The following is a 27,799-nucleotide window of genomic DNA, read 5'->3' as shown; positions in this document are numbered from 1 at the left end:
AATTAAAGCACATGGAGCAGTATGCAAGCAATAATAATAATATGAACACACGAGAACTACTTACTTTTTTGAAGAACACGATTGATCCTTCTGTACTGATCGTGCTTCCTCAGTTTCAGGTCTGACCAGCGTTTTCTCAGTTGATCCTTGGATCATCGTACCCCAAAATTCTTCTGAAGACTCTTCACAACTTTAGTCATGATCTTGGCCTTTCTGATATTTGGGTTTGGGTAAGGTCCATACTTCCCATCATAGTTGTTCCTCTTTAATATGTCCACCATCTCCAACATCTCAACAAAAGACATATTTGAAGCCTTAAATCTTCTCCTCCGGAATCAGGACGTTTCAGGCTCAAGGCTTTCCTCGTCCTCTTCCTCATTAGTGGAATTATTATTGCGCACCTGTTGTGTCTCCACCATGTGCTCTCCCCACTGAGCTGAAAGAGAAGGGGCCGGGAATAGTCTAGAAAGAACGCCAGGGGCGGGCAGAGTTTCACGCATGCGCACTGTATATAAAACGCAACACGCATGTGTCATACATACAATCTGTGAGCAGAGTGAGGAGCTGACACGCCAATCGTGCAAACGAAGGTACAATTTTTAACTTGGTACATCACTAGCCTATACTGCTTCTATATAGGCCTATGTTGGGACAAGATTAGGAGAGTTTAGCATGGTATTATTATTAGGGTTGTCTTGTGTTGTGTCTTGCAGACAAGATGGATCCCTTCCAGAAATCACATTTTATGGGGCCATTCATTGATCTGCTCAGGGAGCTGCCTTGCCTGTGGCAGATGAACAACCCCTTTTATAAGGACCTAAGAAAGAGGAAGGCAGCGCTGAAGAAACTGCTTGGTTTTGAAAAGACCATGGTCCCCGCAGCAGACATGATCTTTGTGAAGGCCAAAGTTGGTGCCCTGAGGAGTATATATCTCAGGGAGCGCAAGAAGCACCAGAATTCCCTGAGATCAGGAGATCCAGATGCCATTTATATCCCCAGGATGGTGTACTACGAGAGGCTGCATTTTCTGGCAGACCAGGGGGAACCCAGGCCACCACTCTACAGTCTTCCTTCAAGGCTTCCTTCACCCCCAGCTGAGGCTTCCAATGTCCAACCTGGGCCTTCTAGGCAGCAACATGTGGAGGGGCCCAGCTTGAGACAGGTATTGCATTGTTGAACATATTTCTTGTCGTACATTTAATGATGTTAACTAGATGTTATTATTGATCAGTAAGTTGTGATTTAACAAAGTGGTTTACATCTCAATAGACAGTAGTGACCAAAAATGATTGGGACAAGAATGAAAAATGCTGGGCTCAGAATGATAGTCTGTTCTATTTGGCAACATTCAATTTGCAACAGTCATGAGCACAAAATTGTGTGATTGATGACCAAAAAACAAAGTCCCATTTTCATACACAGGAAGACTTCAGCCAAGAGGAGGCTGTGGCAAGTGGCAGAAGGGAGGAGGCTGTGGCAAGTGGCAGCCGGGAGGTCGACCATCACCCTCCTCTTCCTCCTCCTCCTGCCACAACTACAGGAGCCGAGCCACCGCCTGGAAGGAAGCCTGGCGGGAAGTGCCTAAGGAAGATCAGAGAGTGATGGCCTGGGTTCAGTCTGGTCTGACAGAAGATGCAGCCTCTTGTAGGACTACAGCCTGGGGACATAGATGGCATCTACTCTTCCTGATGTCTTGGACTTCTGGACCAGACACTCTCCCTGACATATGTACTCCTCAGGCTACCAATTTTGCATTTTCAAATTAGTTCATGTCTGCCCTGGGGGCCAAAGGCTTCGCCAAATTGACCAGTTTCTCCAGCGCTGTCTTCCTGTTTGTTTGACACCTAAATAAAGGGGTTTTTTGGTTGAAGAAATACTTGCCTATGTGTTTTACTTCAAAAAGGACAGTTTATTCGTGAGTAGGGAAGTACATTTCAAAAATACAAAGTCAAATGAATAACAAGGGGCACCAACACCAAACAACCTCCTCTAGATAAAAAAATAAAAAGATAATAATGGTGTTGTGGTAAGATGACACACAAAACACACCAAAAAAAAAAAACTGCGATCAGTGCCACCTATCAGTGCCACCCATAAGTACCCATCAGTGCCACCTTTTAGTGCCCGTCTGTGCAACCTATGAGTGCCCATAAGTGCTGCATATCAGTTCCACCTATCAGTGTCCATCATCAGTGCCACCTCATCAGTGCCACCTCATCAGTGCCACCTAATCCATGCTCATCAGTGCAACCTTATCAGTGCCTGGCAGTGCAGCCTCATCAGTGTCCATCAGTGAAGGAGAAAACTTACTTATTTATTATATTTTTTTATTTGTTTAGCAAAAAATAAAAACCGCAACAGTGATCAAATACCACCAAAAGTATTTGTGGGAAGGAAATTATAAAAATATTGTTTGGGTACAGCGTAGCATGACTGCCCAATTGTCATTTAAACAGTGACAGTGCTGAAAGCTAAAAAAAAATGGCTTGGGCAGGAAGGGGGGGGGGGGGGGGGGGGAATGCCTTGTATTGAAGTGGTTAAAAAATGCTCGACTGTCATTGAGAATGTAAACCAACTCTGTGTATGAGTGCCCCCCGGAACTTGCAGGCCCCTAAAGGTCCAAATCTGGCCCTAGCAGTTCCATGTATCTAATATAGATTATGATGGAAGCACATACTATTTCATTGTATGATAAAGTCTTTGCAAACTGAATAGCTATGAATCACTCTTTTTTATTGTTTTTCTATCATTAACTTTAATGTCCAATAGATAATTATAAAAATGATATCTTGTAAAATTTGCTTATGAGCGGATTGACGTTTTCTGTCTGATGTATATAATTATCAAGCTGTTTTAGAAGCACTAATGAGGATATCAATTCCTCTGTGTACATTCTAATTGTGACTTGACCTCTGTAAAATTTATAGAGGTGTGAAACTATCATATATTTCAAAAAAGACATTTTGACTGTTCATTAGAATGTATTTTAACAATGTAAACTCTCTATTGCATTGTTTATAATGAATATTGGAGAACATAGAGACAAATCCAAACCACCAATTCGCTTATGCTATCCATGTTGCAACATGTATTTTTTCCCATAATTTGAAACATTCTAACTATGTTCTTATATAAAGAAATTGTTGTTTTTACTGTTTTTCCACATTTTCTTGTTTTACTTAAAGATGGATCTAATGTGCTTCGGTGGAGGGCCCCTACAGCGACCCTCACCCTGAGTGCATGGAAATCATTAGTTAACCTTGCAATACCACTGTACAAAGAAGCATATTCCATCCGGGGTTGCCCTCAGAAGTTTCAGAAGGTTTGGAATATCTGGTTGGAGTCTGAGACAACGATTGGGGAGCGGGACAGCCCTGTTGGGTTATCAACCTAATCTATCCAGTAGACAACTCCTCTGGTAAGCTCTCTCTAGGGTAGCGTTTGGGATGCCTGTGTATCTGATTGACGCCCACTTGTAGATCTCTGTTGGTAGACTGCCTATAGTGCATCATTACGCTTAATGTTAATTACTGAGACTTACATTGCTCCTGTCAATTTTAGCAGCAAGCTATGGGGTTTGGTTGTTGTATGTTCTTTGGGTTAGGCGGATAGTTTTTTAGGTGTTCTGCCTTACCTGTTGTGTTGTATTGTTTGAGCCGGGGAATGCCCCGAGGCTATGTTCTGTACTTTTTCTTTTAAAACGAATAAAAAGAATTTATAAAAAAATATAAAAATAAAAAGATGGATCTAAATAGTGTGCAGAGTCATTTACTAAGAAAATTATATTCAAGGTAGATTACACATTTTTGGCCAGCTAGCCACAACAAAATCATCAGAATAATGGACTGGACTGTGCTTGGAGCCCGACTATAGAGATTATTTTTAGATCTTTTTCCCGGGTATAGCAGGTAAACATTAAAGCATTAGTGTTCTTCAACCTTGTTCTAGGATAGGATGCAAAAACATCCTGTTTGTTTCAAGTATACTTAGTTCAAACAGTAAGCAAGAAGATGCAACTCTAGTGGATCTCAAACTATGAATATGTTCTCTTTTCTAAACGTCCAGTGCAATATTCTGTGCACCGTGGGGTCAATGAGACTCGTTTACTAAAGGAGTTGAGAATGTTCACTCAAAAAAGTGTAGATTCAATTCAATTATCCAATCTTGCCATTGAAATAAATAAACATAACTTTTATTTTCCTATGATTGGATAATTTAAGTGAATATTCTTTCATTTTGAATTCACAACTTTAATAAAAAAGCCTTAATGTTAATACTCAATATCATTAAAATGTGAATTAAAGAGAAAAAAATGTGAGCTATTAGTGAAATTAACTGAGATAACACAGATTGTTAGATTTTTATCTCACAATTATTCCATAACGTAATTGCTCAGTAATGCCGCTTACACACGATCGGACTATCCGGCGGACCAGAGACCGCCGGACAATCCTCCCATGTGTGGGCTCTGGCAGACTTTTTCTTTCCAAAAGTCCGGCGGACTTGGAAAGAAGTTTTGAATCAAAATTGTCCGCTGGACTCGGCAGTCCGGCGGACAAGCCGCCCATCTGTGTGCTAGTCCACCGGACTTGCCCACACACAGAGAAAAGTCTGTTCATTTTGAACGTGGCTCCAGGTAGACGGGACTAGCCAAGGAAATCAATGTTGCCGCCTCCATCGGCGAGATTGACACCTCGCTGGCCCCCGTCACCTGGTATGGATTTAAAGGGGAAGGCCTACCCCGAAAAAACGGTGTGGGGGTCCCCCTAAAGTCCATAGCAGACCCTTATCCGAGCATGTAGACAGGCCGGTCATTAAAGGGGGTGGGGATGAGCAAGCGCCCCCCCTTCTGAACTGTACCAGGCAGCATGCCCTAAACATGGGGGGTGCTTTGGGGAAAGGGGGGGCCCTGAAGCCCCCCACCCCAAAGCACCTTGTCCCCATGTTGATGAGGACAAGGGACTCTTCCTGACAACCCTGGCAATTGGTTGTCAGGGTCTTTGGGGGGCTTATCAGAATCCGGGAGCCCCTTTAATAAGGGTGCCCCCATATACTGGCCCCCCACCCTATGTGAATGAGTATGGGGTACAATGTACCCCTAACCATTCACCTGGTGAAAAAAGTGTAAATAAAAAAACACAACACAAGCTTTTAAAATAATTTATTAGACAACTCCGGTGGTCTTTTCTTCTTCTGTCTTGGGGGGTCTTTTCTCGCTGGACTCCTCCACTATCTTCTGCTCTTTTTTGCTAGCTCTTTAACTAGCGGAGAAGCCCGGCTTTCTTCTTCTGACTTCGGGGTCTTGTCCTGCTCTTCGGTTCTTCTTTCCGTGCCTCCGCTATCTTCTTATAGCTATTTTACTAGCATTGGCCCAGTCTTCTGTTGCCACCACCTTCTTCCCTTCTTCTCTTCTTCCTTCCAATGTTGATACGACGCTCTCTCTGGCCGCAATGGCAGGGGCGCGTTGTGCGGCGACTTATATAGAGACAAGGGGCGGAGTCACCGGGGATGTCACGTGGTAAACCCACCCCTTATGATGTCACAGTCCCAGCATCCCCCTGGACTGTGACATCATAATGCGCAGGGTCATCATGTGACATCACCTGTGACCCCGTCCCTTGTCCCTATATAAGTCGCCGCACAATGCCTCCCTGCCATTGCAACCAGAGAGAGCATTGCGTTAACATTGCAAGGAAGAAGAGAAGAAGAGAAGAAGGCGGCGGCGACAGAAGACTGGGCTAACGCTAGTAAAAGAGCTATAAGAAGATAGCGGAAGCCCGGCAAGAAGAACCAAAGAGCGGGACAAGACACTGAAGTCAGAAGAAGACCCCCGGATGGCAGCGACAAAGAAGAAAGCTAGTAAAAGAGCAGAAGATAGAGTCCAGCAAGAGGACCTCCCGAGACGGAAGGAGGGAAGACCACCGGAGCTGTCTAATAAATTATTTTAGAAACTTGTGTTGTGTTTTTTTTATTTACATTTTTTTTACCAGGTGAATGGGTAGGGGGTACATCGTACCCCCTACTCATTCACATAGGTTGGGGGGGCAGGTATCTGGGGCCCCCTTATTAAAGGGGCTCCCGGATTCCGATAAGCCCCCCGCAGACCTCGACAACCAACGGCCAGGGTTGTCGGGAAGAGGCCCTTGTCCTCATCAACATGGGGACAAGGTACTTAGCCCTACCCCCTTTCCTGACCAGCCAGTCTGCGTGCTCGGATAGGGGTCTGCTATAGACTTTGGGGGACCCCACTCCGTTTTTTCAACATAGAGCTTCCCCTTTAAATCCATACCAGGTGACAGGGTTAGCGAGGTGTCAGTCTCGCTCATGGAGGTGGCGACATTCACTTCCTTTGCTAGTCCCGGCTACCTGGAGCCACGTTCAAAATGAACAGACTTTACTTCGTGTGTGGGCAAGTCTGTTCATTTCAAAAGTCCGCTGGAAAAGTCCGGTTGTGTGCGGGCAGGTCCACTCGTTTGGAAAGTCAGGCGGACCGCCGCTGCAAAGTCTGGCGGGTTGTCCGCTGGACTGAGTCCGCCGGATAGTCCGATCGTGTGTATGCGGCATAAGGTAACAAGGGAAAGAGTCATCAAGCACAGGACAGATACCTGGACCAGGACAGATAGCCTTGTGCTGTATTGTGCAAGATGGCTATTACCCTTAGTTCGCTTGTTGAGAAATTGTATTATAGATTTATTGTGAATGCAAGATCATTATTTTTAATATTATCTCAGTTAATGTACTAGTAGTGCACCTGGTATCTATTTTTTCCTTTTGTTTTTATACATTTGTTGGTTATTTCTGCCACTGTGACATTGGTATAGGTATACTACTTTAATTTCACAGACCACCTATGGTTGTTAATTAAGTTGTCCGGGAACTGATTTAGACCCATAGGACTTTGGAGTGGTAACTGCACATTGGGACACATTTTTGTATCATTAAAATAATACACAGCTTTAAGCCATAAACAGTTGCTATATTTTGTATGAACTACATGAGTTTCAGTAACCTTTCCAATAATAGCTTTTTCATAAAACCCATCTATTAGTTTAACTGCACGAGTTTAACTGTGCTGTGAGCCATTTTCAACGAGACCACTAATATTGATGTGTTTTGCATTATTGTGCCTAGTTTTGCTGATTTTTAACTCAACAAGTTCATATACATAATAAGGTTTTTCTGTCATTCACCGACCAAATCAGTCCCACTATATAACAATGTAAGCTATATATTTTAAGTAGTCTTTTTATAACTTTATACTCGTGCCCAACATTTCTATTGTAGGGGGAAACTCATTTTTGAAAATTTCCCATGTATGTTATAAATCCTTCTAAAAAGGACACAGGGAATGTTATTTCTTAGAGATAGCTCTTTAATAACTAAATGGATACTTAGCTACCATGATTTAATCCCTTGGTTTAGCTCTCAGTGCAATTGAAAATTTTCTGAATGTCTTTTCAGATTGCACATTTCCACATTTGTATTTTATTACTGATGAATACTATTGGAAATGTGTGAAATAATTTTGCAATGTGCCCATAAGGCCAGGAAGCAGTGCATATACAAATGAGTTTAGTCCAAGATGATGAAAAGAAGTGAGTATGTAATAAACATGAAAAAGAACACAAAAAAAAAAAAAAAGTAAACGTAAGAAATTGGAATGCATATACCAGTATCTCACAAATGTGATTACACCCCTAACATTTTAGTAAATATTTTACTCTACCTTTTCATGTGGCAACACTGAAGAAATGACACTTTGCTACAATGCAAAGTAGTGAGTGTACAGCTTGTATAACTGTGTAAATTTGCTGTCCCCTCAAAATAACTCAACACACAGCCATTAATGTCTAAACTGCTGGCAACAAAAGTGAAAGTGAAAATGTCCAAATTGGGCCCAATTAGCCATTTCCCCTCCCCAATGTCATGTGACTAGTTTGTTTTATGCCGCGTACACACGATCGGATTATCTGGCGGACCAGAGTCTGGACTTGCCCACACACGGAGAAAAGTCTGTTAATTTTGAACGTGGCTCCAGGTAGAAGGAACTAGCAAAGGAAGTTAATGTCGCTGCCTCCATTGACAGGGTTGACACCTCGCTAGCCCCATCACCTGGTATGGATTTAAAGGGGAAGCCCTACGCCAAAAAAACAGTGTGGGGGTCCCCCAAATCCCATAGCAGACCCTTATCCAAGCATGCAGCCCGGCCAGTCAGGAAAGATGTTGGGGATGAGCGAGCACCCCCCCTCCTGAACTGTACCAGGCCACGTGCCCTGAACATGGGGGGGTGCTTTTGGTAAAGGGGGGCCCTGTGGCCCCCCACCCCAAAGCACCTTGTCCCCATGTTGATGAGGACAAGGGCCTCTTCCCAACAACCCTGGCCGTTTGGTTGTCGGGGTCTGCGGGCGGGGGGCTTATCAGAATCAAAATAAATATAAATAAGGGGGCCCCCAGATTCTGGCCCCCTACCCTATGTGAATGAGTATGGGGTACCCCTACTCATTCACCTGGGGAAAAAAAGTGTATATAAAAAAACACCACAGGTTTTTAAAACACTACAGGTTCCTCTCCCCAGGTGGTCCCAGAGCACCCCACAGTCCCAAAAACTGGGCCGGGCGATAAGCCAGCAAAATGGCTTACAAGAAGTCACACTGAAAGTGACCCCCCAACAAACAGGCGGTGGTCGGACAGAGGTTGGGTCACACCTATGGCAGAAATCCAGGATGAATTAGATGACCTGCCCATAGTGTACGTGAGCAGTCAAAAAAAAAAAAAAAAAAAAAATATATATATATATATATATATATATATATACATATAAATAATATAATACACATGCATATATGGGCCTCTGGTCATTCAGAGAATATGTGCATAAAAATAAGCAAAATCGCTTAAATTAGATAAATAAACGGAGGGTCAGAGCGACACTAAACATCAGCTCTATAAGTAAAATTAATGCCATGACCAAGTGTATTCTACACAGTGAAAAGAATACAGAGGAAAAAAAAAAAAAGAAATGAATGGAACTGAAGTAAAGAGTGTGTGTAGAGCTGAGAGATTAGTATAAAGGATTTATAAAAAAAAAATGGGACAAGTGAAGAAAATTGAAAGTGTGTGTGCTTAATACTATGATTGTGAAAACGAGTGCAGACTAGTGGAAGGAAGATGACAACAAGAGGTGTGAAGGGGAGAGGGATAAGTGAAGGGGAGAAGGATGAAAGTGACAGACGCAGGAGAACATGACTAGAAAAGAAAAGACAGTGAAAACATATTGTGCGCAGAAACGCACACCAATACAAAATAAAATAACAGGCGCTAACAATACTGAATGCTATTTTTTAAAAAAAGCATAAATTACCTTAGGAAGTATTAGAGGACATATGTGGCTGCACCATACTGCCCAATGAAAAAAAAAAAAATTAAGGGTGTGTACCAATCACTGTGAATCCGCCACAGGTGTGTGGCATAGCAAAAGAAACAACCAAAGCAGTGCAAGAAAAAAAAAAAAAAAAAAGATACAGTGAACCGAATAGAGAACACCAAAATAAGATTGGAATGACAAAACAGGAAAGAGAAAGTCAAACAGGGAATGAGACTGAAGGGAAAAGTGTGTGTAAGAGTGATGGATGGCATGAAAAATTTATGAAAATGGGACGAAGTGAGGAAAACGAAAAAAAAATGTGTACATAGCGGTGTGGTTGTGAAAACAAATGCAGACAGAAGAAAGGAAGATGACAACAAGGGATATATAGGGAGAAGGAATGACTGAAAAAGAAAAGGAAAGGAGTGAGAGGGACAAACACTGGAAAACATAACTAAAAGAGCCATAGTCCTATGGTGTATAATCACTGTGCAAGAGCTGCGTGTGCATCTGACCCTCCCAATGGAGATTAACTGACCATCCATTATTACTAGAATTTATATGAGGAAATTGAGGGTGTGTACCAATCACTGTGAATCTGCCACAGGTGTGTGAACCCCACCCCACCACTCAGGAGGGGGGGTGCTCTCTCGCCCCCCTCTTTTCCTGCGGCCTGCCAGGTTGCGTGCTCGGATAAAGGGTCTGGTATGGATTTTGAGGGGGACCCACGTATAAAAAAATTTTTAATTTGACGTGGGGTTTCCCTTAATATACATACCAGACCTGAAGGGCCTGGTAATTGAATTTGGGGGAACCCCACGCTTTTTTTTTTTTTTTTTTTTTAATCAATGAATGAATTGAGTGTTCTCTGTATTATGGAGCCGACAATTCATTATAGCTGCGAGTGATTTTAAATTAAATTAAATTACACTTTGTGAGGGACAGTTCTAAGCACGGGAAACATGCGCCCCTTCACAGGCATACTATAGACACCCCCAGGTACAAAATTTAAAGGAATATTACACTTTTATTGTTTCACTTTAATCATTATTAAAATCACTGCTCCTGAAAAAACTGCAGTTTTTAAAACTTTTTTTGCATTGATCCATGTCCCCTGGGGCAGGACCCAGGTCCCCAAACACTTTTTAGGACAGTAACTTGCATATTAGCCTTTAAAATTAGCACTTTAGATTTTGAACGTTCGAGTCCCATAGACTTTAATAGGGTTCTAAAGTTCACACAAAGTTTAGGTCTGTTTGCAGGTTCTGGTGCGAACCGAACAGGGGGGTGTTCGGCTCATCCTTAGCACTTACCTCCAACAGTGTGACCGCATGCTTAAGTTTGGTCCACATAAGCAGTTGAACCACTCCTGGGCTCTAAGTGAAACTGGCTCAGCAGGATCCCACAGGAAAATCCAGAGAAGTTGTCCTCAATTTAAAACAAGAAAGAAGCTGGTTAGTGCGTTATCGCTAGTTTAAAAATCTATTTAGAAAACATAACATCAGGGTACTCACATATTTTAGGTGCTTCCAGCGCACCAAACTATAAAAGCATTAAACAACGGATTCCTCTCCAAATGACTTCCAAACTTGTATATGTTAGCAGCTTGTGCAAACAAGCATTTATACAAGCTCCTCCACCGTCCTGGCCCCTGGCGACACAGGGCTAATTTTATTTTCATTGTTTATGCCACTATTTATGCATTTGTAAGGTTCAGCATCACACAGCACTGCATTTTTTTGTTTTTTGTATGTTTTCACAGATTATGGAATTGTGATCAACGCTTAGCAGCTGTGAATTTGCACTTTGTTTCGCAGAAATTGTTATACCACACCTGAGGCTAGGTTGTAACCTCAGGTTACTTTATACCTGATGCTGATTGCAGTCCCAGGTTGCTCTAGAGTAGCTCGAAAGATTTATATATTTTTATTTTGAAAATAAATTGTTTTTGCATCTGGGCTTGCTGCTCTTTGCCAGTGTGGATGATTGTATGTTGCAAGCAAAGCTTCATACATGGATATTATTTAGTAAAGGATGTATACATTACTTAACGGCAGAATATTATTTCAATTTTTGCTATTATTAGGATTTGCAGCACACTCTATAAACTGTCTTTCTTACCAACTGCACGCTTATAATCAAAATGAAATTCTCCTGTTCACTTTGATTTGTGGGATAAGTCTGTGGTCACGGTGATTGCTGTGAAACAAATGATTCACAATTGGTATATGGATTTATGCTTTAAAATCTCTAGACTATCTTAACCCTCTTATCTTGAATTGTATTGTAACTTTGCTGTCTCCTTATATTTTGTAAAGTGCTGCACAAACTGTTGAAGCTATATACTGTATATCCTGAATAATAATAATAACTACTATCCAACCATTTCTTTATTAATGCAAAAAAAAAAGAAAGGATCTGGAACGTTTACAGGGTGACAGCCAATATTCAAAAAGATTTAATGGATGCACAAAATCATATCATAACATCATCATAGATTTGTGGAATTTTTCCTTCAATAGTTTTTTATTAAATTTTCAAGAAAGTTTACATGAAACATGCATATAACAAATGCTTTCCAGCGAATATTAGTACAGCCGACTTATAGACAGTAATCAGAACATATAAAACCTGAGGTTACACATAAGAACTTCTGTAAGACAGTAATAGTAACATTAAAGGAGGAGAATCTTCATAAGATAGTGCTGGGCTAAGCTCGAGGCGTCCGCGCACACCCCGAGCTACGCCTCTGTTAATCGCAGGCCTTATGGGTCCCCTGCCCCCGACCGCCCCAAAAGGGATCACACTGCAACCGGAGGCCGAGGACCCGCCCTATAACTCCTCACAAAATGCAAATAAATGATGAAACATTTGACAGCAGCAGCAGATTTAACCTCTAACTTGCTTCAACCTATACCCAAACTAGCTCTTAGAGAATACTCAAACATCCCAGTCGGATCTGTAATCATGAATGTGCATCAGTATCAATGTGCGAAATAACAAAGAAAAGAGAAAGAAAACAAGTAAGAAAGAATAGAGATGAAGAGAAAGAGAGGATAAAAGAGATCAAAGAGGTGTAGGTACCCAGGTCCATTTGCCATTTCCAATTACACGGTATTGCGCCTATTACCTTTTGTTTATACCATTCCACCCAAGGCCGCCAAATTTGAATTCTAGATTGGAGACTGTTCTGGGAAGCCAGAAACATAATTTCATACGTAACATGTAAGTTAATTGTCTCGATTACTTTCGCTACAATAGGAGGGTCTGGGCTTGCCCATTTCCTCGTTATCTCTAATCGTGCCCCTAGTAGGATTTGAGACAGGACGTGTCTATGTGAGTGGGGGAATGAATCTATACCTAAGGATAGGAGTGCAAGACCCGGATCGCCCCTCCTGTGCGTACTTAAGACGCCACTTATAATTTCAAAAACATCCCTCCAGAATTTTGTTAGTTTTGAGCAGGTCGAACCCAGCCAATCTTGTGGGCATTAGATACCACCGCAACAAGATTTTCTGGTACAATTCCCATAGATTTATGCTTTTAGTGGCTCTATAAACAGACGCTATAGCGGTCTGCCATTGCTCGATGGTCCAATGCTCTTGTAAGTCTAATTCCCAAGTTCTCATGGAGGGGGATTTAAGAAAGACCTTCTTCTGGTGTAGGGAACCATAGAATAGAGAGATACCTCGGATGGAGGTTTTTGAATTATGGAGGTAAGCATAAACTTGCTGAGGGATAGCAGTAGACATGTCCCCAATGTTCTGCAATAAGTGCGCGATTTGGGCATATGCATAGTGATCCCTTGGCTGCAAAGCGTATTCAATCTGGAGAGTGCGAAAAGTTTTAAGGGCAGGCCCAATTTTCAGATCATCCACCAAGGCGATTCCCCTGGGCACCCAATGAGCAATGTGTAAATTCGGGATCAATACTTGTAAGCTCGTAATGGAATGCCGTACGACTCTGACCGGGGTTGTGGTTGAGGAATCCTTAAGAAAGAGATTCCACGTCTGTAATGTTGCCTTGACAGTGGGTGGCAAGTGTGACGGAAAGCGTTGCATGAATCTGCTAGACATAAGTAAGTCGCACAGCCTTCCATTAGGAGTTTGGTATGATTCCATGTCCCTCCAACGGGGAACATGGTCCTCCAGAAACCAGCATTTCAATTGAGCTAGAACTGCCGCAACGTAATAATCCTGGATAAGCACATGTCCCACTCCCCCAGCCAGCCTGGCTTTAAGCAGTTTGTGGAAAGCACATCTCGCCCTTTTCCCCTGCCATAAGAAAGCATTCAATTTAGCTTGTGCTGTGCGGAAAAAGGCGCTTGGCACTGGGATGGGCAGAGCCCTAAACAAATAAATGAACTGGGGGAGTACCATCATTTTGAAGGCCGCTAATCGGCCGGACCATGTCATTTCCAACTTGCTGATTGTCTGGAGCTTCAGGGGAAGTTCATTTAAAAATGGCGTGTAATTAGCTTCGACCAGCTGTTCCGATTTATCAGTCAGAGTGACTCCAAGATATTTAATTCCCCTGGCGCTCCAGACGTAAGGAAATTGAGCCCTGAGCTTGCTGCTAGTATAATTATCAATACCCAATCCTAGGATATAAGACTTATTAGTGTTCACCTTATAGTAGGAAACTTGTCCGAACAATTTCAAAGTAGCATGCGCTGCCGCCAGGGAGGGGCCCACCTCTGTCATGATTACAACTACATCATCCGCAAACAAGCTAATAGAGTGCGTCTGGTTACCAAGAGGGAAACTCTTAATATTCGGATGGGTTCTAATAGCAATGGCTAAGGGTTCCATCAATAGATTAAATATTAGAGGTGACAGAGGGCACCCCTGCCTGGTACCATTCAATATTTTAAATGGGGTCGAGAGGATGCCTGATGTGTAAACCCTGGCTGAGGGTTCCGAATACAGGGTCAGAATCGTGGATAAAGCTAAGTCAGAGAAACCAAAGGACTCCAGCACCTTGAGGTGGGCTCCTTCCCCGGTTTTGGCAGCGCGACAATCAAGGCCTCCAACATCTCCCGAGGAAAGGAGGACGAGGCAGCAGCGGATTGGAAAACCTGGAGCAATAGAGGTGACAGTGTAGCTGTAAATGCTTTATAATATTCCCCACTAAAACCGTCTGGGCCCGGTGACTTATTGATCGGAAGCAACTCAATAGCCTTTTGCACTTCTGCTAAAGTGAACGGGGCATTTAAGTATTGAAACTGGTCCACTGTCAATTTGGGTATCGGTAAACCTGACAGAAATTGTTCGATAGTCTCCGATGTAGGTTGAGTAGTCAGTGGGTCGTCCTTCAAGTTGTACAAGCTACTGTAGTAACAGCTAAAGGCGTCAGCTATCTGTTGTGGGTGATAAAGTTTCTGATTAGTAGTGGGGTGTAGAATGAATTGAATTCTATGTTTGTATCTATGCCCTCGGATAGTGTGCGCTAGCAACTTCCCCGCCTTATTGCCCGTGGAATAATAAGTCATTTTGAGTCGTTTAGATGCTTTTTCAAAGTTTTCCAGTAAGTGTATTCTAAGGTCAGACCTGAGTATAGACAACTTTTGGGAGTTAGAGTGGGAAAATTGAGTTTTATTTTGCGTTTCCAGGTCCGTTATCTCTTTGAGTAACGCGTTAAGTCTCTGCTGCCTCCTCCTCCGGACCCCCGTTCCCAGCTGAATAAATATACCCCTCATATATGCTTTTTGTGCATTCCATAAAACACCCGGATCAGTCACTGACCCTACATTATCGCTTAGAAAAATTCAATAAGTGTGTGCTTAATTTTTCCTTCAATTCTGGTTGTTGCAATAGAAAGGTGTTCAATCGCCAGACCGGTGCTGTACCCGGGTTATACGAGTCTGCCACGGACAGGGTTATCGACGCATGATCCGACCACGTTATCGAGTTCACACCAGCCGAAGCTGTCTGTAAGAGTAGCTGTTGATCCACCAAAAAAAAATCAATTCTTGTGTAAACTCCATGTGGTGGGGAAAAAAAAGTATAATCCTTTTCATTGGCGTGTAAACAACGCCAGGCGTCATATAACCCCTGCCCGTGGACAGACTGTGACAAGGAAGGTTGGGTTCTAGAAACATTGGAAGTGGAGTCCATCTGAGGATCTAGAGTGATATTAAAATCGCCACATATAAGCAACCGACCCTGCTTGCAAGAGTTAACCCGTTTCATCAACCTGTTAAAAAAGTGCACCTGTCTACTGTTGGGGGAGTAGACATTCACTAGAGTGTATACAGTAGAATTCAATTCACAAATCAGTATTAAGTATCTACTCAATGAGTCTGATATCTGCTCAATTAGTTTAAAGGCCACCGTATCTCTGATAGCCACTAAAACACCCTTGGTCTTTGTGTCCGCATTTGCAGTGAATATAAAGGGAAACCGTTTGTGCGTGCATTTGGGTGGTGCCTGCTTACAGAAATGAGTTTCCTGCGCACACACAATGTCACTATTATACATGGATGCCTCTCTCCACAGAGATTTACGCTTCACAGGGTGATTCAGACCCTTGGTGTTAAGTGAGAGGATGTTAAGTGGCATACTTGGATGGGTAATATGATGATTTGATCCTGCCGGGTCTCGGTGTCATAGCGTCAATACTCACAAAATAGGGCACCCAGGGGAACGCAGGAAGCGTCGACACATCAAACAAGTCCTTCATATATCGAAGAGGAAGGCAGGTCCGTGGATCGAGGAAGTTCAAACGTCGGGACCGAATCGCATCAGTCAGGTACCTCAGAGGAAGAATAGGAAAATAGGAAGAAAATGAAAGAAGAAAAAAAAAGTTGAACAAACAAAAGGGAGAGCATAAATGCAGCAGGTGGGAAAGTCCCCGGATGGTACGAGGCGTTTCCAAGTCATTGCGGTCCATCCTTGGGGAAGGTGATGAACCTTTTAGCAGCACGAGGCCGAACTCGTGCTGGGGGGGTGAGTTCAGTCCTGGTGCAAAAGCAGTCCTGGACCGGGACTGATGGTAAAAATAATGAAGCTGTTTTGCCCGCTTCAGTTATGTGAAGTAGCATTTTTAGCGGTGACTCGTCTCCATTCCTGTGGGAGGCCATGTGGAGTGCTAGTGGTAGAGCCCTTCTCATCTTCCTCCGACATAATGCCCCATTCTCTAAGCAAATTGATCCCTTTTTCCAGGGATGTGATGGTAAAGGATTGATTATCTTTGGTAATAGAGAGCTTAGTAGGATAACCCCACCTGTACAAGATCTTGTGGTTGCGCAGAATCTTTGTCACTGTGTTGAGGTTTTTCCTCTTTTGCAGAGTATATTGCGACAAGTCACTGAAAAATTGCAATCGGTGATATTGTGGAGGGAGCGACTCTTGTTTCCTCATAAATATCATCAGCTGCTCCTTTACGTGGAAAAAGTGCAATCTCATAAGAACATCCCTAGGCACTTGTTCCGATAGGTGGGATGGTTTTGGTAGGCGATGGATCCTATCAATAGTAACGTCCAAGTCGCTGAGATCAGGGAGCAAGGCTTTGAACATATTGGCGACATAGAGGGTGAGGTCCGACTGTTGTACTGATTCAGGGATTCCCCTTATTTTAGGGTTATTCCTCCTGGATCTGTCCTCCATGTCCGCCATCTTTGCTTTAACCCATTCCATGTCAGTTTCCCGCTCATCATGAGCATCTACCAAATCGTTGATAGTGCCTGCAAATTCCTCCATTTTTGCTTCCACATGATCCACCCTGTTTCCCAATGCTAGTATATCCGTGTGGAATCTGTGCATGTGCTTAGCCATATCAGATTGCAATGTGCTACGCAAGGATAGTAACATATCCTTTAAAACTGTGTCCAACACAGGCTGGTTTTGTGTAGGAAATGTCTCAATAGGTTCAGGTAAATCTCTAGTGTCCTCCCCTGAATCCGAGGCCTGACTCGCCGCCGGACTCAATCCATCCTCATCTAGTCTGGGTTTAGCTTTAACAGGGCTGCGGGAGGATGGGGTGGAGGGGGAGGCAGATTTCCCCTCATCTAAGTCTGTATTTAAGAGAGATGTACCTTTCGCCGTCGGTTTGTGTTTAGGTGCCGGTCTCCTCACTGTGTAGGCCTCGGCGCCATCTTGCTCCACCTCTCTCCCGCTGAGCGGATAGAAATCGGTCAAGCGTTGCGGTTTGCGGTGCTGGCGACGTCTCCCCGACATGGTGGACAGTGCTGTGGTGAGTCCCGCTGCTATAACGAGGCAGGGGGCCGTTGAGCTGAGTCGCTATAAGCCGCTGTAGTCCCGGTTCGCTCGGAGCTCTGGGCTCACACGTCCATGCAGCTCCGCAGTCAGGCCACGCCCCTGATTTGTGAAATTTGATGAGAGATTGAATCGCAAGCTTGTTAAATTGGAAAGAGATGCCATGGTGGGGAAACAGGAAAAAATATACAGAGATAGAGTGGATTATGAAAGTAACACGGTATACTCATGGAAAAAAACTGTATATACTCGGCCATATCGGCATTGCATCAAGAAACAAGTCAGTTTCTCGGATTTAGAGGCTGAATCGATATTTTAGTCATCACCAACTCTGATTCATCGCCAGAGGCATCAGGAGGTCAGAGAGCTGGTAAACATAATCCAAACCCACAATCTTTAAACCAAGGCATTCGGGGCTCTACAAAGAAGAAGAAGATGGTCAGAAAAAGACAAGAAGGGGAGGAAGGAGACACCGCCAATGGAAACAGATACGATTTACGGAATCACCACTAACTACTCCTGCTAATGTCTTGAATTTGAGGACCATGAAAGACCATGAGGACCATGAACCGGACTAAACTTTTATCCAATTACACCGTTTGTTCTTTTTGGCACCATTCTGGATGTCAATAGCCTGGTCCGTTCTTTGACATTAATAAAGCATTATTTTGGCGAATGTGATGATATACCAATTTTTTCTTGCGGTGACATGGTGAGTCTCCTCCTTCTCCTCAGTCTTTACGCTCCTCTTTGTCCCCATCCTCACCCCCCCCCCCCTTTCCCTTTCTTCTCCACATCTTTTTACTGAAGTGTGTGTATTAGAAGATTTGTTGGATCTGGTGGCCAAATCCAATCCTTGTCACGATGAACAGAAATGATTAGTTGCTGGTATACCCTTTAAGATAAGATCTGAGTGTTATCCTATAAATTCACGCTGCAAGGATATCCATACTTTCCAAAGATTCATTGAGGGAGATTTGACTAATTTAGCTAAGAAATCCTCCACCAAATGCTTACCTAATAATCTCACTGTTGAGGAGAAAAAGGCCATTAAAGCTCTGAAGGATAACAACACTGTGGTGATCAGAAATGCTGACAAAGGAGGGTTGGTGGTGGTCATGAACACCGAGACCTATAGAAATTAAGCAATTCAATAGCTTTCTGATTCCAACACTTATGATCTTATCATCTCAAAGGTGATCCAATACAGCCCTTCAAAAAAGAATTTGCGGTAGGCATCTTTACACAAAAATAAATGAACATGTTTGTACCAGAGCCACCTTTAAACAGAGCTTTTAACATTGCTAACAAAACCCCAAGAGAGAAGCTGCTACAGGAAAACTCTAATGCCCTATACACAGTCGTATTTTCTGACGGAAAATGTGCGATCGGATGTTGTTGTTGGAAAATCTGACCGTGTGTGGGCTCCATTTGACTTTTTCCATCAGAATTTCCGACGCACAAAGTTCAAGAGCAGGATCAAAAATTTTCCAACAACAAAATCTTATCGCTTAAATTACGATCGTGTGTATCCTAGTTCGATGCACAAAGTCCCACGCATGCTCAGAATAAATTACGAGATGGATTCGCTTGGTCTGGTTAAACTAGCATTCGTAATGGATATAGCACATTCGTCATGCTGCATTGTTAAAAATTGTTTAATGCAGCACATTCTCTTTTTCTTTATAATGCTAGAAGAATGAAGTTGTTTTGCTGTTCCTATTCACACAGACTTCTCACAAACTTCTTCCTTTATTCTTTCTCCTAATTTCATGAATAGAATATTTTTATTCGTCAGATCTCCCAAATAAAATAAATAAATTTTGGTCATCTTCGTAATTTTTTGGTGTGTTTTGCATGTTAACTTACCACAACACCATTATTATCTTTTTATTTTATTGTTTTATTTTTTAATCTCAAGGAGGTTGTTTGGTGTTGGTGTCCTTTGTTAATTTGACTTTGTATTTTTGAAAGTACCTGCCTATTCACAAATAAACTGTTCTTTTTTAAGTAAAACACATATGCAAGTATTTCTTTAACCAAAAAAAAAACTTTATTTGGTGTCATAATCAAATAAAGAGGGAGGCAACGCTGGAGAAACTGGTGAAATTGGCGAAACCTTTGGCCCCTAGGGCACACATTAATTATTTAAAGGCAAAAATTGGTGGCCTGAGGAGTCCATATATAAGGGACTACAGTCTGGTCCAGAAGTCCAAGAGATCAGGAACAGCAGCAGATGACATCTATGTCCCTAGGCTGTGGTCAAACAAGAGCCTGCATCCTTTGTCAGACCAGACTGAACCCAGGCCATCACACTCTGATATTCCCTCCATGCTTCCTTCCAGGCTGTGGCTGTGGTGTTGGAGGTATGGCAGAAGGAAGAGGAGGAGGAGAATGGTCCAAATCACACAGGTGGGTTTATGGGGTTAGTTCGCCCCTCAACCCCCTGTTTATTGTGAGGTAAATTAGTTCCTCACACATGAGGCATTGCCCCTCCTCCATTTTCTCCATTTTGCAGCCAGCCAAGGCGGCAAAGGCCTCTAGAAGAGTGGGGGTGGTTTTGAGGGCAGCAGAAGCCTCCCCAATCAGCCTGAGTGCTTACTCCTCCATTCCCCCCTTCTGGGCCTCTTGGTTGGAAGGCAGAGGGGAGGAAAATGGGATTCTGTCAGGCTCCTAGGCCTGCCCACCTCCTGGCTGCCACTAACCCCTGCCTCCTCCTGGCTGCCACTAACCCCAATCTCCTCCTGGCTGCCACATTCCACAGCCACCTCCTGGCTGCCACATTCCACGGTCTGCTCCTGGCTGCCACATTCTACGGTCTGCTCCTGGCTAAGATCTTCCTGTGTATGAAAAAGGGACATACTTTTAGTTTTTGGTTCATCAATCACACACAATTTTCAGCTCATGACTGTTGCAAATTGAATGTTAACAAATAGAAAAGACTATCATCCTGAGCCCAGCATTTTTCATTCTTGTCTCAATTCTTTTTTGGCTACTACTGTCTATTGATATGTAAAACACTTTATTAAATCAGCAATTAGTGATCAACAATCACATCTAGTTAACCTCATTCATTTTTACTCCAAAAATATGTTGCACAATACTATACCTGGCTCAAGCTGGGCTCCTACACAAGGAAGTGTGGAAGGAAGAGTGGAGAGTGATTGCCTGACCTCAGTCTGGTCTGACAGAAAATGCAGTCTCTCATAATACCACAGCAGGGGACATAAACTTAATTTGCTGCAGCTCCTGATCTCATGGAGTCCCGGACCTTCTTGCGCTCCCTCAGATATGTACTCCTCAGGCCACCAATTTTCGCTTTTAAATAGGGGATGGTTGCCGTGGGGACCACCGGCTTCACCAACTCCAGCAGTTTCTCCAGTGCTGCCTGCCTCTTTAGTTTGTTATTATAATGTGGATGTTTCACCTTCCATAGGAAGGGCAGGTCCCTGTACTTATCAATGAATATTGGTAGAAAGCTGTAGTCATGGAACCCATCCATTTTCTCTGCAAGACACAACACAAGACAAACCCTAATGTCAGGATAAACTCTCCTAATCTTGACCCAATATAGGCCTCAATCTAGCAGCAGTATAGGCCAGTAATGTAACGAGTTTAAATTGTACCTTTGTTCGAACAATCGTCACTTCCAATACTCCATCTTCTGCTCACAGATCGTACGTATGACACACGCATGTTATGTTTTATATACAGTGCGCATGCGTGAAGCTCCATCCGCCCCGGCATTCTTTCTAGTCTATTCGCCACCCTTTCTCTTTCAGCGCAGTGGGGAGAGCACATGGCGGAGACACAGCAGGTGCACGCTAATTATTACAGTAACGAGGAGGACGAGAAAAACCAAGAGCCATAAACGTCCCGATCCCAGAGGAGAATATATAAAGCCTCAAATATGTATTTTGTAGAGATGTTGGAGATTAGGGATGAGCTTCGTGTTTGGGTCGAACCCATGTTTGACTCGAACATTGCCTGTTTGGCCATTTGCCAAATTGTGAAGGTTATGGCCCGTTTGCGCCAAATTCAAGTGGCGCGTCACGACCCATAATTCACTACGGCATCGCAGTGCATTGCTGGCTGCTGATCGGCCAAGCATGCACTATGACCAGCATGCTTTGGCCAACCTCAGAGCAGAAAAAAAATGGAGAGCCATCGTCTGTCTAGCGAGCTGTAATTGGCCAAAGCCAGGGTGGCTTTGGCCAATACTGGCTCAGGGGGTTTAGTACACTCCCCACGCGATATAAGGCCACCTGCGCGGCGGCTTTGTGTAGTGTGTTGCAGCGGCGGAGAGAGATAGATGGAGAGACAGTGTGATTTAATTTAATTTGAAGTGGTTGCAAATACAGTCGGGGTATTGTGCCACTGCACAGTGTACACCTAAAGCTACCCCAATTGCTGGTGTTCTGCTGCTCCTATATCACAGGCAGGCAGCTGCAGCAATCACAGTCAGTGTATTGTGCCAGCTGCACAGTGTACACCTAAAGCTACCCCAATTGCTGGTGTTTTGCTGCCCCTATACCACAGGCAGGCAGCTGCAGCAATTCCAGTCAGTGTATTGTGCCACCTGCACAGTGTACACCTAAAGCTACCCCAATTGTTGGTGTTCTGCTGCTCCTATATCACAGGCAGGCAGCTGCAGCAATCACAGTGGGTGTATTGTGCCACCTGCACAGTGTACACCTAAAGCTACCCCAATTGCTGGTGTTCTGCTGCTCCTATATCACAGGCAGGCAGCTGCAGCAATTCCAGTTGGTGTATTGTGCCACCTGCACAGTGTACACCTAAAGCTACCCCAATTGCTAGTGTTCTGCTGATCATATCCGCATTCAGGCAGCTGCAGTAATTACAGTCGGTGTATTGTGTCATCTGCACAGTGTGCGCCTAAAGCTACCCCAATTGTTAGTGTTCTGCTGATCCTATACCGCAGGCAACTGCAGTAATTACAGTTGGTGTACTGTGCTCTCTGCACAGTGTGCACATAAAGCTACCCGAATTGCTGGTATTCTCATACTAATAATACTACAGGCAGGCAGTTGATTCTGCTAGCTGCAGTATAATCACTATATATATACATCCCAGCTTTGTGCAGCTACATCTCCCTGCAGGCCATTGGTATGTCTGGAAGGTCAATAAGGAGAGCCATACAGTCACAAGCCAATAAAAGAGGGAAATCAGGCTCTGTGTCTAGAGGCAACAGTGCTGCTCGTGGACACTGTGCATCCTCATCAGCACGTGGCCATGGGACATGCTTGTCCTTATTTTCGGCAACTGGACGTGTTGAGCTGTAACATGCTGAAGACTTGGTAGAGTGAATGACCAAGCCGTCCTCATCCTCCTCATCCTCTCTCACCCAGGCTCAGGGTACTAGCAAAGCATCTGCCAATGTGGCCTCTTCCCTCGGCTCAATGGCATCAGTCACTCCTTCCCTAGACCCACCATGTCCTCCTGAGGAGTCCCCCAAACTGTTTGACTACAGTGTTGGGTACATGCTCCATGAGGATGCCCAGCGTTTTTAAGGCTCTGATGATAATACCCAGCTAGAGGAAGGCAGTAACATGAGCCCAGAGAGAGGGGATGTCCAAGAAGGACAGCAATCTTGCAGTCATGTTCCACCAGCTACAGCATACTGCCAAGTTTGCTCCAGTGATGATAATGGAGGGGATGAGGAGGTCACTGATTCCACGTGGGTGTCTGATAGGAGAGAGGAGGAGGAGGCACATCTCCAACAAGGCAGGATGCCCTCTAGGGGCCAGCTTAAGGGCAGCACACCAACTGCATCACACTGCAGTGCTCCGTATGCGTAGGGCGCTGCCTCTGCGCGTTATTCCAAAAGTTCTTTGTTGTGGGCCTTTTTTGGAGATGAGTGCATCAGATCGCACCACTGCTATTTGCAACATATGCTTCAAGTGTATCTTACATGGCCAAATCATCAGCCACTTGGGCACCACATGCTTGACCAGACATATGTCGACCTGCCATGCAGTTGGTTGGCAAGCATACCTAAAAGACCCACACCAAAGAACAAAGCGGACCTCTCCTTGCTCCTCATCAGCTGGGATCTCCAACTCCACTAGACCTTCAGTCCTCTCTGAAACCTGCACTGAGAGAAATGAAGGTGTAGAATTAGGTATGTCACAGCCAAGCACTTGCGGGCAATCTGCTATCGGTACACCGATGTCTGATTGTACAAGCAAATTTCCCTGCCCCAGCTGCTGCCCCGTCAAAAGAAGTTCACTCCCAGCCATCCACATGCCCAGCAGTTGAATGCTAGCTTGGCTAAATTGCTAGCACTTCAACTGCTGCCTTTTCAGTTGGTAGACTCTACCCTATACCGTGAGTTTGTGGAATGTGCGGTTCCTCAGTGGCAGGTTCCCAAACGCCACTTGGAAGGTGGAAGGTGATTCTGGCGGCTCTACCGGCATGTGAAAGGCAATGTCCATGCCTCGCTGGACAGGGCGGTCAGCGGTAAGGTGCTTATTACCGCTAACTCATGGTCCAGCAGGCCAGGAATGGTGGTTTGCGACAATGATCCCAGAAGGAGCGGTGGAGAAGGTGTCTGTCTGACCGATGCCTTCAGAAATTTTTTTCCTCCACAGCCCCAAGGTATGATCGGTTCCAGCAACCATCACCAGCGTCTGATTTACATGGTGAAGGAATACCTAGGGGCAAGATCAGACTTGGACACCTTTCCCACTGAAAATCCTCTGGGTTACTAGGTCTTGAGGATGAATCACTGGCCAGAGCTTGCACAGTATGCAATTGAGCTACTGGCCTGTCCTGGATCCAGCGTTCTTTCGGAACGCACCTTCAGTGCTGCTGAAGGCTTTGTAACCAGTCATAGGGTGCGCCTGTCTACTGACTCGGTTGATCGACTGTTTAACAGGGGAGTGTAATTACAATTTTTGTTTCAAATATTTTATTGAAATTGAAATGTCAAGCAGGGTACAGTAAAATAAGTAGAACAATTTACAATGAGTATAGTGACAAAAAATAATAATCAGGTACGCTGTTCCCTAAGCTTCGTAAGAGTGAATATATCTGAACAGTCTCGAGATAGGCCCATGGTTCCTACATGTATGAGGTAGGATGAGGTTAGAACAAATAAAGAAAGAGCTAGACAAGAGTAGGCCAACGAATGCCAAAAAAGAATCAGTAAACAAACATTTTTACACCATCAACCATTGCTTAGGGTAATAGCGAAGAAAAGTAGTTCCGCTTGAGGCATTTTACCATATATAGAAAAGAGAGTAAGGAAGAAAGGATGTAGAGAAGAAAAAAGGAAAGGAAAAGAAAGAAATAGGGGCACAAAGAGAAAGGGAGGGGATGTGAGAGGGTAAAGAAGAGGAAGAAAGAGGGAAAAAGCATGGTCGGAAGGCCCACAGGAACCACGGGCCACGAACCACTGTCTGTTCTGAATTAAGGGGCCATAAGGCGAGTATCGAAGTCTTTCGGTAGGAAATGGTCCACCCAAGGTTGCCAAAGTTTAGTAAACAATGGGATCCTGTCTAAGGTTATTGCTTCTATCTTAGCATGGATCATTGCCTGTGTGATTCTGTGTTTGGTTTCAGCTATATGCAAGGTAGGTGTCCTCCAGGCTCTCGCGATCGTTTGTTTAGCTGCAGTTATTACTTGGAGGGAAAGTCGATTTTGGGTTTTAGTAAAATCTTGTGGCAACCAATTCAACAAGGCCATTGCTGAGTTAGGAGTCACGGGGCGTCGTAGCAATGTAGTTAATGTGTGGAAGATTGAGGACCAGAAATTTACCACGATGGGACAAGTCCACCAAATGTGGAGGTGGGTACCCCGGTCTTTGCAACCTCTAAAACAATCGGGTGAATAGCTAGGCACATATTTGGAGATTCTGGAGGGACCAAATACCACCGCATCAAGACCTTGTAGTTTGCCTCAGAAGCCATATGGTGTTGGTCCATATAATAGTCCATAATTCTGTATCAAGACTGAGTGATAAGTCCGTGGCCCATGCGGTAGCATAACTCAGAAGGTCTTCAGATGCGGTGGAAAGGCAAGAGTAGAGGTACGAGATAATGCCTGGGGCATGTGGATCGGAGGAGCATATAGTTTCAAATTGGGACATGGATCTGAGATTGGGGCCAGTTTTAATATGAGTTTGAAAGAAGTGGACTATCTGTAAGTAGCGAAAGCATTCCCTATGGGGCAACTGGGCTTGCGTCTGGAGGTCAGGAAATGGAGTGAGAGAGGTTCCCGAGGACAAATCACATACTCGAGTGAGGCGTGCACGGGACCAAGCCGAAAAGGCGCCCGGTTCCGTGTAGGCCGGCAAAAAGTCTGGGTGACCTAGGAATGAGAGTAAGGGGAGGTGAGGAGATATTAATTTAAAAGGGGTGCCTATTTTATGCCAAATTTTGAGAGAATGGCTTGTAATGGGGTTAGTAAGTGATCTACTTGTTTGGGGGGGAAGCCAAAGCAAGTTGGAGACAGAAACAGGGTGGGCTTCCACTGCTTCTAGGCTGACCCATAATGGGATTTCAGACATAGCGTGATAGAGGGCCATTTGCGATAATTGAGCAGCATAATAATAGTTTTTAAAATATGGTATCCCTAGTCCCCCCTGAAGCTTATGCCGAAAGAGAACAGACTTAGAAATTCTAGGTCTTGTGTTACCCCAAATGTATTTGAGAGTCCGGCTTTGAATAGCATTATGAAAATATGGAGGAACCGTGACCGGGAGCACTCTATATAAATATAGTAATTTGGGCAGTAGGGACATTTTCACTGCTGCAATGCGTCCGAGCCAAGAGACACATAGAGGTTGCCAAGAGGTAAGGAGTAATGATAAACTACGCAACATGGGGAGATAGTTAGTGTGATAGAGGTGGGCAGGGTTACTGGTTAATTTAATACCTAAATAAGGAATATGGGACGTGGACCATTGAAATTAGTAATTAGCTCGTAAACTTTGAAGGGCCTCTGTATAAAGGGATACTGCAAGGGCTCTAGACTTAGTTTGGTTTACTTCAAGACCTGATACGTGTGCGAACACATCGAGGAGTTTAAAAAGGTTGGGCAGGGTGGTATGAGGGGAAGTGATAAACAGGAGGGCATCGTCCGCAAAGAGACATAACTTATGGGTTGTGGAAGCTACCTCCAAACCCCGGATGTCGGGGTTGGATCTGATCAGAGCCGCTAGCAGCTCTATGGCGAGAGCAAAAAGCAGGGGTGACAAAGGGCACCCCTGCCTAGTGCCTCGCTGGATCAGAAATCTACAGGAACTGAAGCCTGAGTAGCGGACAAAAACGCCTGAGGGTGGGCATATAGGGCATCAATCCAACAGAGAAAATGGGGGCCAAAGCCCCATTTAAGCAAAATATGTTTGAGGTAGGGCCAAGAAACAGTATCGAATGCCTTACGAATATCAAGGGACAACAAATGCATAGGGATATCTCGGGATCTAGCCAAATGTTGTAATAAAATAACCCGGCGTATGTTATCGCTTGCTTGGCGTTTAGGTATGAACCCTACCTGGTCTTTATGGATTAGCCCTCCAATGTGTGGAGACAATCTTAAGGATAAAACTTTTGCTAGAAGCTTGATATCAAGATTTAAGAGTGATATAAGTCTATAGTTGGACCATACAGAATGATCAGTATCGGGCTTAGGTATCATTGAGACGGAAGCTGTAAGTGTATCCCCACCAAAGGCGCCTCCTTTTAAGAGGGTGTTAAAAGTATTCGCTAGGAGGGGTGCCAGGGTATCTGCAAATTTCTTATAATACAATCCTGGGCCAGGTTGTTTATTAGATTTAATTAATTTGATGGCCTGGAGTATTTCAGAGGGCGAGATTTCTGTATCGATGGCAGTTCGAATCGGAACGGGGAGGGAAGGGATCGGTAGGTCCCGGAACAATGTTTCAGCTTTATCTAAAGGGAAGGAGGAGGGAGATTCATATAGTTTCGCAAGGCGTTTGGAGAATTCATCAACTATTCTAATCGGATTACTGGTATGGGTTCCTTTATTTACTTTAAGCCGAATTGGTTTATGAGCTCGGTCAGGTTGGCTAAGACGGAGAGCCAAAAAAGTGTCGGGCTTGTTGGATTTAGTATAAACGGTGTGGTAGGCCCTACGCAGAGTTTTATCAGCTGCTTCTGAGAAAAGTAAATCCAACTCTAACCGAGTTTTAGCTAGGTCAGACTTATTTGCCTCTGAAGGGGTGGTCTGAAATAGT

This window comes from Lithobates pipiens, unplaced genomic scaffold (assembly GCF_037356315.1).
Source record: "Lithobates pipiens isolate NorthernLeopardFrog02 unplaced genomic scaffold, aLitPip1_a1.2 Scaffold_16, whole genome shotgun sequence".
Classification (NCBI taxonomy): domain Eukaryota; kingdom Metazoa; phylum Chordata; class Amphibia; order Anura; family Ranidae; genus Lithobates; species Lithobates pipiens.
The sequence above is the reverse complement of the archived record's forward strand: the minus strand, read 5'-3'. Positions refer to the sequence as shown.